Raw genomic sequence first — 12,213 nt, forward strand, 5'->3', positions numbered from 1 at the left:
AATACATTACATTTGTCTATGTTAAGGGTCAGTTGCCACTCCCTGCACCAAGTGCCTATCCGCTGCAGATCTTCCTGTATTTCGCTACAATTTTCTAATGCAGCAACTTCTCTGTATACTACAGCATCATCCGCGAAAAGCCGCATGGAACTTCCGACACTATCTACTAAGTCATTTATATATATTGTGAAAAGCAATGGTCCCATAACACTCCCCTGTGGCACGCCAGAGGTTACTTTAACGTCTGTAGACGTCTCTCCTTTGATAACAACATGCTGTGTTCTGTTTGCTAAAAACTCTTCAATCCAGCCACACAGCTGGTCTGATATTCCGTAGGCTCTTACTTTGTTTATCAGGCGACAGTGCGGAACTGTATCGAACGCCTTCCGGAAGTCAAGAAAAATAGCATCTACCTGGGAGCCTGTATCTAATATTTTCTGGGTCTCATGAACAAATAAGGCGAGTTGGGTCTCACACGATCGCTGTTTCCGGAATCCATGTTGATTCCTACATAGTAGATTCTGGGTTTCCAGAAATGACATGATACGCGAGCAAAAAACATGTTCTAAAATTCTACAAGAGATCGACGTAAGAGATATAGGTCTATAGTTTTGCGCATCTGCTCGACGACCCTTCTTGAAGACTGGGACTATCTGTGCTCTTTTCCAATCATTTGGAACCCTCCGTTCCTCTAGAGACTTGCGGTACACGGCTGTTAGAAGGGGGGCAAGCTCTTTCGCGTACTCTGTGTAGAATCGAATTGGTATCCCGTCAGGTCCAGTGGACTTTCCTCTATTGAGTGATTCCAGTTGCTTCATTAAAGAAAAATTAAACCTCGCGCCACAAAACAATGTAGGCCCATTTATAAGAACAAATTGAGCAGTTTTACCTACTCCCCTTACTTCGTTCTTTTTCCCCTTTGCGGAAGATGTCGAAGCACCAAGAGTGCCGTCCACATTTACAAGTGTTTTGTAAACAAGCAATCGTCGGCGACGACGATAACACCGTTGACGATAAAAGACAGAAATTGCATCGGAATTAAATACAAATGGCACAATGCAGACTTAAGTACAAGAATAGAGACTCTTCTTACTGTCGGTGTTTTGAGCATTCATTGTGAGACCAGTATTAGTTTCCGATACACCACTGCAGGTTCAATGTATTCATTGGACCTTCACATTGACGATGAAACACAGAAATCGCATCGGAATTAAATACAGAAGGCACAATGCCGCCTTAAGTACAAGAATAGAGTTTCTTCTTACAGTCGGTGCTTTGAGCATTCCCTCTGAGAGCAGTATTAGTTTCCGATACACCACTGCTGGTTCAAGGTATTCCTTGGACCTTCACATTGACTACGAAACACAGAAATCGCATCGGAATTAAATACAAGAGGCACAAGGCCGCCTTAAGTACAAGAATAGAGACTCTTCCTACAGTCGGTGCTTTGAGCATTCCCTGTGAGACCAGTATTAGTTTCCGATACACCACAGCAGGTTCAAAGTATTCCTTGGACTTTCACATTCACTATGAAACACAGAAATCGCATTGGAATTAAATACAAAAGGCACAATGCCGCCTTAAGTACAAGAATAGTGACACTTCTTACAGTCGGTGCTTTGAGCATTCCCTCAGAGAGCAGTATTAGTTTCCGATACACCACTGCAGGTCCTATGTATTCCTTGGACCTTCACATTGACTATGAAACACAGAAATCGCATCAGAAATAATTACAAAAGGCACAATGCCGCCTTAAGTACAAGAATAGAGACTCTTCTTACAGTCGGTGCTTTGAGCATTCCCTGTGAGACCAGTATTAGTTTCCGATACACCACTGCAGGTTCAATGTATTCCTTGGACGTTCACATTGACGATGAAACACAGAAATCGCATCGGAATTAAATACAAAAGGCACAATGCCGCCTTAAGTACAAGAATAGAGACTCTTCTTACAGTCGGTGCTTTGAGCATTCCCTGTGAGACCAGTATTAGTTTCCGATACATCACTGCAGGTTCAATGTGTTCCTTGGACATACACAATGACGATGAAACACTGAAATTACATGGGAATTAAATACGAAAAACAGAATGCCGCCTTAATGCAAGAAGTTTGAGACTTCTTAGAGTCCATTCTTTGATCCTTTCCTGTGAGACCAGTATTAGTTTCAGATACACCACTGCTGATCAATGTATACCTTGGACCTTCACATTGACGATGAAAAACAGAAATCGCATCAGAACTAAATACAAAAGGCACAATGCCGAATTAATTACAAGAATAGAGTCTCTTCTTACAGTCGGTGCTTTGAGGATTCATGTGAGACCAGTAATAGTTTCCGATACACCACTGCAGGTTCAACGTATTCCTTGGACCTTCACATTGACGATGAATCACAGAAATCGCATCGGAATTAAATACAGAAGGCACAATGGCGCCTTAAGTACAAGAATAGGGACTCTTCTTACAGTCGGTGCTTGGAGCATTCCCTGTGAGACCAGTATTAGTTTCCGATACACCACTGCAGATTCAATGTATTCCTTGGAGCTTCACATTGACGATGAAACACAGAAATCGCATCGGAATTAAATACAAAAGGCACAAAACCGCCTTAAGTGAGGGAGTAGAGACTCTTCTTACAGTCGTTGCTTTGAGCATTCCCTGTGAGACCAGTATTAGTTTCCGATACACAGATGCAGGTTCAATGTATTCCTTGGACATTCACATTGACGATGAAACACAGAAATCGCATCGGAATAAATACAAAAGGCACAAAGCCGCCTTAAGTACAAGAATAGAGACTCTTCTTACAGTCGTTGCTTTGAGCATTCCCTGTGAGACCAGAATTAGTTTCCGATACACAGCTGCAGGTTCAAAGTATTCCTTGGACATTCACATTGACGACCAAACACTGAAATTACATTGGAATTAAATACAAAAGGCACAATGCCGCTTTATTGCAAGAAGGGTGAGACTTCTTGGAGTCTGTGCTTTGATCCTTTCCTGTGATACCAGTATTAGATTCCGATACACCACTGCAGGTTCTATGTATTCCTTGGACCTTCACATTGACGATGAAACACAGAAATCGCATCGGAATTAAATACAAAAACGCACAATGTCGCCTTAAGTACAAGAATAGAGACACTTCTTACTGTCGGTGATTTGAGCATTCCCTCAAAGAGCAGTATTAGTTTCCGATACACCACTGCAGGTTCAAGGTATTCCTTGGACCTTCACATTGACTATGAAACACAGAAATCGCATCGGAATTAAATACAAAAGTCACTAGGCCGCTTTAAGTACAAGAATAGAGACTCTTCTTACAGTTAGTGCTTTGAGCATTCCCTGTGAGACCAGTATTAGTTTCCGATACACCACTGCAGATTCAAAGTATTCCTTGGACCTTCACATTGACTATGAAACACAGAAATCGCATCGGAATTAAATACAAAAGGCACAATGCCGCCTTAAGTTCAAGAATAGAGACTCTTCTTACAGTCGGTGCTTTCAGCATTCCCCGTGAGACCAGTATTAGTTTCCGATACACCACCGAGGGTTCTATGTATTCCTTAGACCTTCACATTGACGATGAAACAGAGATATCGCATCGGAATTAAATACAAAAGGCACAATGCCGCCTTAAGTACAAGAATAGACACACATCTTACAGTCGGTGATTTGAGCATTCCCTGTGAGACCAGTATTAGTTTACGATACACCACTGCAGGTTCAAGGTATTCCTTGGACCTTCTCATTGACTATGAAACACAGAAATCGCATCGGAATTAAATACAAAAGTAACAAGGCCGCCTTAAGTACAAGATTAGACACTCTTCTTACAGTCAGTGCTTTGAGCATTCCCTGTGAGACCAGTATTAGTTTCCGATACACCACTACAGGTACAATGTATTCCTCGGACCTTCACATTGACGGAGAAACACAGAAATCGCATCGGAAGTAAATACAAAAGCACAATGGCGCCTTAATTACAAGAATAGAGACTCTTCTTACAGTCGGTGCTTTGAGAATTCCCTGTGAGACCAGTAATAGTTTCCGATACACCACTGCAGGTTCAATGTATTCCTTGGACGTTCAAATTCACGATGATACATAGCAATCGCATCGGATTTAAATGCAAAAGGCACAATGCTACCTTAATTCCAAGAAGAGTTAGATTTTTTGGAGTCTGTGCCTTGATCCTAACCTGTGAGACCAGGATTAGTTTCCGATACAACACTGCAAGTTCAAAGTATTCCTTGGACCTTCACATTGACGGAGAAACACAGAAATCGCATCGGAATTAAATACAAAAGGCACAATGCCGCCTTAAGTACGAGAATAGATACACTTCTTACAGTCGGTGATTAGAGCATTCCCTGTGAGACCAGTATTAGTTTACGATACACCACTGCAGGTTCAATGTATTCCTTGGACCTTCACATTGACTATGAAACACAGAAATCGCATCAGAAATAATTACAAAAGGCACAATGCCGCCTTAAGTACAAGAATAGAGACTCTTCTTACAGTCGGTGCTTTGAGCATTCCCTGTGAGACCAGTATTAGCTTCCGATACACCACTGCAGGTTCAATGTATTCCTTGGACCTTCACATTGACGATGAAACACAGAAATCGCATCGGAATTAAATACAAAAGGCACAATGCCGCCTTAAGTACAAGAATAGAGACTCTTCTTACAGTCGGTGCTTTGAGCATTCCCTGTGAGACCAGTATTAGTTTCCGATACATCACTGCAGGTTCAATGTGTTCCTTGGACATACACAATGACGATGAAACACTGAAATTACATGGGAATTAAATACGAAAAACAGAATGCCGCCTTAATGCAAGAAGTTTGAGACTTCTTAGAGTCCATTCTTTAATCCTTTCCTGTGAGACCAGTATTAGTTTCCGATACACCACTGCTGGTTCAATGTATACCTTTGACCTTCACATTGACGATGAAAAACAGAAATAGCATCAGAACTAAATACAAAAGGCACAATGCCGAATTAATTACAAGAATAGAGACTCTTCTTACAGTCGGTGCTTTGAGGATTCATGTGGGACCAGTAATAGTTTCCGATACACCACTGCAGGTTCAATGTATTCCTTGGACCTTCACATTGACGATGAATCACAGAAGTCGCATCGGAATTAAATACAGAAGGCACAATGGCGCCTTAAGTACAAGAATAGGGACTCTTCTTACAGTCGGTGCTTGGAGCATTCCCTGTGAGACCAGTATTAGATTCTGATACACCACTGCAGATTCAATGTATTCCTTGGAGCTTCACATTGACGATGAAACACAGAAATCGCATCGGAGTTAAATACAAAAGACACAAAACCGCCTTAAGTGAGGGAGTAGAGACTCTTCTTACAGTCGTTGCTTTGAGCATTCCCTGTGAGACCAGTATTAGATTCCGATACACAGCTGCAGGTTCAATGTATTCCTTGGACATTCACATTGACGATGAAACACAGAAATCGCATCGGAATAAATACAAAAGGCACAAAGCCGCCTTAAGTACAAGAATAGAGACTCTTCTTTCAGTCGTTGCTTTGAGCATTACCTGTGATACCAGTATTAGTTTCCGATACACCACTGCACGTTCAATGCATTCCTTGGACGGTCAAATTGAATATGAAAGACAGAAATCGTATCGGAATTAAACCCAAATGGCACTAAGCCGCCTTAAGTACAAGAATACAGACTCTTCTTACAGTCGATGCTTTGAGCATTTCCTGTGAGACCTGTATTAGTTTCCGATACACCACTGCAGGTTCAATGTATTCCTTGGACCTTCACATTGACGATGAAACACAGAAATGGCATCGGAATTAAATATAAAAGGCACAATGCCGCCTTAAGTACAACAATAGAGACTCTTCTTACAGTCTGTGCTTTGAGCATTCCCTGTGAGACCAGTATTAGTTTCCGATACACCACTGCAGATTCAATGTATTCCTTGGAGCTTCACATTGAGGATGAAACATAGAAATCGCATCGGAATTAAATACAAAAGGCACAATGCCGCCTTAAGTGAGGAAGTAGAGACTCTTATTACTGTCGTTGCATTGAGCATTCCCTGTGAGACCAGTATTAGATTCCGGTACACCACTGCAGGTTTGATGTATTCCTTGGACCTTCACATTGACGATGAATCACAGAAATCGCCTCGGAATGTAATTCAAAATGCACAATGCCGCCTTAAGTGCAAGAGTAGAGACTCTTCTTACAGTCGGTGCTTTGAGCATTCCCTGTCAGACCAGTATTGGTTTCCGATACACCATTGCAGGCTCAATGTATTCCATGGACATACACATTGACGATGAAACACTGAAATTACATCGGAATTAAATACAAAAGGCACAAGGCCGCCTTAATTGCAAGAAGAGTGAGACTTCTTAGAGTCTGCGTTTTGATCCTTTCCTGTGAGACCAGTATTAGTTTTCGATACACCACTCAAGTTCAATGCATTCCTTGGACCGTCACATTGAATATGAAAGACAGAAATCGTATCGGAATTAAACACAAAAGGCACTAAGCCGCCTTAAGTACACGAATACAGACTCTTCTTACAGTCGGCTCTTTGAGCATTCCCTGTGAGACCAGTCTTAGTTTCCGATACACCACTGTAGATTCAATGTATTCCTTGGATCTTCACAATGACGATGAAACACAGAAATCGCATCGGAATTAAATACAAAGGGGACAATGCCGCCTTAAGTGCAAGAAGAGTGAGACTTCTTAGAGTCTGTGCTTTGATCCTTTCCTGTGAGACCAGTATTAGTTTCTGATACACCACTGCAGGGTCAATGTATTCCTTGGAGCTTCACATTGACGATGAATCACAGATATCGCATCGGAATTAAATACAAAAGGCACAATGCCGCCTTAATTACAAGAATAGAGCCTCTTCTTACAGTCGGTGTTTTGAGCATTCCCTGTGAGACGAGTAATAGTTTCCAATACACCACTGCAGGTTCAATGTATTCCTTGGACGTCCACATTCACGGTGAAACACAGAAATTGCATCGGAAGTATATACAAAAGGCACAATGCCGCCTTAAGTACAAGAATAGAGACACTTCTTACAGTCGGTGCTTTGAGCATTGCCTCTCAGAGCAGTATTAGTTTCTGATACACCACTGCAGGTTCAAGGTATTCCTTGGACCTTCACATTCACTATGAAACACAGAAATCGCAACGGAATTAAACACAAAAGGCACATTGCCGCCTTAAGTACAAGAATAGAGACACTTCTTACAGTCGGTGCTTTGAGCAATCCCTCTGAGAGCAGTATTAGTTTCCGATACACCACTGCAGGTTCAAAGTATTCCTTGGACATTCACATTGACTATGAAACACGGAAATCGCATCGGAAATAAATACAAAAGGCACAATGCCGCCTTGAGTACAAGAATAGAGACTCTTCTTACAGTCGGTGCTTTGAGCATTCCCTGTGAGACCAGTATTAGTTTCCGATGCACCACTGCAGGTACAAAGTATTCCTTTGACATACACATTGCCGAAGAAACACAGAAATCGCATCGGAATTAAATACAAAAGGCACAATGCCGTCTTAAGTACAAGAATAGAGACTCTTCTTACAATCGGTGCTTTGAGCATTCCCTGTGAAACCAGTATTAGTTTCCGATACACCACTGCAGGTCAATGTATTCCTTGGACATACACAATGACGATGAAACACTGAAATTACATCGCAATTAAATAAAAAAGAGACAATGCCGACTTAATGCAAGAAGACTGAGACTTCTTAGAGTCCATTCTTTGATACCTTCCTGTGAGTCCAGTATTAGTTTCCGATACACTACTGAAGGTTCAATGTATTCCTTGGACCCTCACATTCTACATCTACATCTACATTGATACTCCGCAAGACACCCAACGGTGTGTGGCGGAGGGCACTTTACGTGCCACTGTCATTACCTCCCTTTCCTGTTCCAGTCGCGTATGGTTCGCGGGAAGAACGACTGCCTGAAAGCCTCCGTGCGCGCTCTAATCTCTCTAATTTTACATTCGTGATCTCCTCTGGAAGTATAGGTAGGGGGAAGCAATATATGCGATACCTCATCCAGAAACGCACCCTCTCGAAACCTGGCGAGCAAGCTACAACGCGATGCAGAGCGCCTCTCTTGCAGAGTCTGCCACTTGAGTTTATTAAACATCTCCGTAACGCTATGACGGTTACCAAATAACCCGGTGACGCAACGCGCCGCTCTTCTTTGGATCTTCTCTATCTCCTCCGTCAACCCGACCTGGTACGGATCCCACACTGATGAGCAATACTCAAGTATAGGTCGAACGAGTGTTTTGTAAGCCACCTCCTTTGTTGATGGACTACATTTTCTAAGCACTCTCCCAATGAATCTCAACCTCGTACCCGCCTTACCAACAATTAATTTTATATGATCATTCCACTTCAAATCGTTCCGTACGCATACTCCCAGATATTTTACAGAAGTAACTGCTACCAGTGTTTGTTCCGCTATCATATAATCATACAATAAAGGATCCTTCTTTCTACGTATTCGCAATACATTACATTTGTCTATGTTAAGGGTCAGTTGCCACTCCCTGCACCAAGTGCCTATCCGCTGCAGATCTTCCTGTATTTCGCTACAATTTTCTAATGCAGCAACTTCTCTGTATACTACAGCATCATCCGCGAAAAGCCGCATGGAACTTCCGACACTATCTACTAAGTCATTTATATATATTGTGAAAAGCAATGGTCCCATAACACTCCCCTGTGGCACGCCAGAGGTTACTTTAACGTCTGTAGACGTCTCTCCTTTGATAACAACATGCTGTGTTCTGTTTGCTAAAAACTCTTCAATCCAGCCACACAGCTGGTCTGATATTCCGTAGGCTCTTACTTTGTTTATCAGGCGACAGTGCGGAACTGTATCGAACGCCTTCCGGAAGTCAAGAAAAATAGCATCTACCTGGGAGCCTGTATCTAATATTTTCTGGGTCTCATGAACAAATAAGGCGAGTTGGGTCTCACACGATCGTTGTTTCCGGAATCCATGTTGATTCCTACATAGTAGATTCTGGGTTTCCAGAAATGACATGATACGCGAGCAAAAAACATGTTCTAAAATTCTACAAGAGATCGACGTAAGAGATATAGGTCTATAGTTTTGCGCATCTGCTCGACGACCCTTCTTGAAGACTGGGACTATCTGTGCTCTTTTCCAATCATTTGGAACCCTCCGTTCCTCTAGAGACTTGCGGTACACGGCTGTTAGAAGGGGGGCAAGCTCTTTCGCGTACTCTGTGTAGAATCGAATTGGTATCCCGTCAGGTCCAGTGGACTTTCCTCTATTGAGTGATTCCAGTTGCTTCATTAAAGAAAAATTAAACCTCGCGCCACAAAACAATGTAGGCCCATTTATAAGAACAAATTGAGCAGTTTTACCTACTCCCCTTACTTCGTTCTTTTTCCCCTTTGCGGAAGATGTCGAAGCACCAAGAGTGCCGTCCACATTTACAAGTGTTTTGTAAACAAGCAATCGTCGGCGACGACGATAACACCGTTGACGATAAAAGACAGAAATTGCATCGGAATTAAATACAAATGGCACAATGCAGACTTAAGTACAAGAATAGAGACTCTTCTTACTGTCGGTGTTTTGAGCATTCATTGTGAGACCAGTATTAGTTTCCGATACACCACTGCAGGTTCAATGTATTCATTGGACCTTCACATTGACGATGAAACACAGAAATCGCATCGGAATTAAATACAGAAGGCACAATGCCGCCTTAAGTACAAGAATAGAGTTTCTTCTTACAGTCGGTGCTTTGAGCATTCCCTCTGAGAGCAGTATTAGTTTCCGATACACCACTGCTGGTTCAAGGTATTCCTTGGACCTTCACATTGACTACGAAACACAGAAATCGCATCAGAAATAATTACAAAAGGCACAATGCCGCCTTAAGTACAAGAATAGAGACTCTTCTTACAGTCGGTGCTTTGAGCATTCCCTGTGAGACCAGTATTAGTTTCCGATACACCACTGCAGGTTCAATGTATTCCTTGGACGTTCACATTGACGATGAAACACAGAAATCGCATCGGAATTAAATACAAAAGGCACAATGCCGCCTTAAGTACAAGAATAGAGACTCTTCTTACAGTCGGTGCTTTGAGCATTCCCTGTGAGACCAGTATTAGTTTCCGATACATCACTGCAGGTTCAATGTGTTCCTTGGACATACACAATGACGATGAAACACTGAAATTACATGGGAATTAAATACGAAAAACAGAATGCCGCCTTAATGCAAGAAGTTTGAGACTTCTTAGAGTCCATTCTTTGATCCTTTCCTGTGAGACCAGTATTAGTTTCCGATACACCACTGCTGGTTCAATGTATACCTTGGACCTTCACATTGACGATGAAAAACAGAAATCGCATCAGAACTAAATACAAAAGGCACAATGACGAATTAATTACAAGAATAGAGTCTCTTCTTACAGTCGGTGCTTTGAGGATTCATGTGAGACCAGTAATAGTTTCCGATACACCACTGCAGGTTCAACGTATTCCTTGGACCTTCACATTGACGATGAATCACAGAAATCGCATCGGAATTAAATACAGAAGGCACAATGGCGCCTTAAGTACAAGAATAGGGACTCTTCTTACAGTCGGTGCTTGGAGCATTCCCTGTGAGACCAGTATTAGTTTCCGATACACCACTGCAGATTCAATGTATTCCTTGGAGCTTCACATTGACGATGAAACACAGAAATCGCATCGGAATTAAATACAAAAGGCACAAAACCGCCTTAAGTGAGGGAGTAGAGACTCTTCTTACAGTCGTTGCTTTGAGCATTCCCTGTGAGACCAGTATTAGTTTCCGATACACAGATGCAGGTTCAATGTATTCCTTGGACATTCACATTGACGATGAAACACAGAAATCGCATCGGAATAAATACAAAAGGCACAAAGCCGCCTTAAGTACAAGAATAGAGACTCTTCTTACAGTCGTTGCTTTGAGCATTCCCTGTGAGACCAGAATTAGTTTCCGATACACAGCTGCAGGTTCAAAGTATTCCTTGGACATTCACATTGACGACCAAACACTGAAATTACATTGGAATTAAATACAAAAGGCACAATGCCGCTTTATTGCAAGAAGGGTGAGACTTCTTGGAGTCTGTGCTTTGATCCTTTCCTGTTATACCAGTATTAGATTCCGATACACCACTGCAGGTTCTATGTATTCCTTGGACCTTCACATTGACGATGAAACACAGAAATCGCATCGGAATTAAATACAAAAACGCACAATGTCGCCTTAAGTACAAGAATAGAGACACTTCTTACTGTCGGTGATTTGAGCATTCCCTCAAAGAGCAGTATTAGTTTCCGATACACCACTGCAGGTTCAAGGTATTCCTTGGACCTTCACATTGACTATGAAACACAGAAATCGCATCGGAATTAAATACAAAAGTCACTAGGCCGCTTTAAGTACAAGAATAGAGACTCTTCTTACAGTTAGTGCTTTGAGCATTCCCTGTGAGACCAGTATTAGTTTCCGATACACCACTGCAGATTCAAAGTATTCCTTGGACCTTCACATTGACTATGAAACACAGAAATCGCATCGGAATTAAATACAAAAGGCACAATGCCGCCTTAAGTTCAAGAATAGAGACTCTTCTTACAGTCGGTGCTTTCAGCATTCCCTGTGAGACCAGTATTAGTTTCCGATACACCACCGAGGGTTCTATGTATTCCTTAGACCTTCACATTGACGATGAAACAGAGAAATCGCATCGGAATTAAATACAAAAGGCACAATGCCGCCTTAAGTACAAGAATAGACACACATCTTACAGTCGGTGATTTGAGCATTCCCTGTGAGACCAGTATTAGTTTACGATACACCACTGCAGGTTCAAGGTATTCCTTGGACCTTCTCATTGACTATGAAACACAGAAATCGCATCGGAATTAAATACAAAAGTAACAAGGCCGCCTTAAGTACAAGATTAGAGACTCTTCTTACAGTCAGAGCTTTGAGCATTCCCTGTGAGACCAGTATTAGTTTCCGATACACCACTACAGGTACAATGTATTCCTCGGACCTTCACATTGACGGAGAAACACAGAAATCGCATCGGAAGTAAATACAAAAGCACAATGGCGCCTTAATTAC

Source organism: Schistocerca americana, unplaced genomic scaffold (assembly GCF_021461395.2).
Source record: "Schistocerca americana isolate TAMUIC-IGC-003095 unplaced genomic scaffold, iqSchAmer2.1 HiC_scaffold_13, whole genome shotgun sequence".
Taxonomy (NCBI): domain Eukaryota; kingdom Metazoa; phylum Arthropoda; class Insecta; order Orthoptera; family Acrididae; genus Schistocerca; species Schistocerca americana.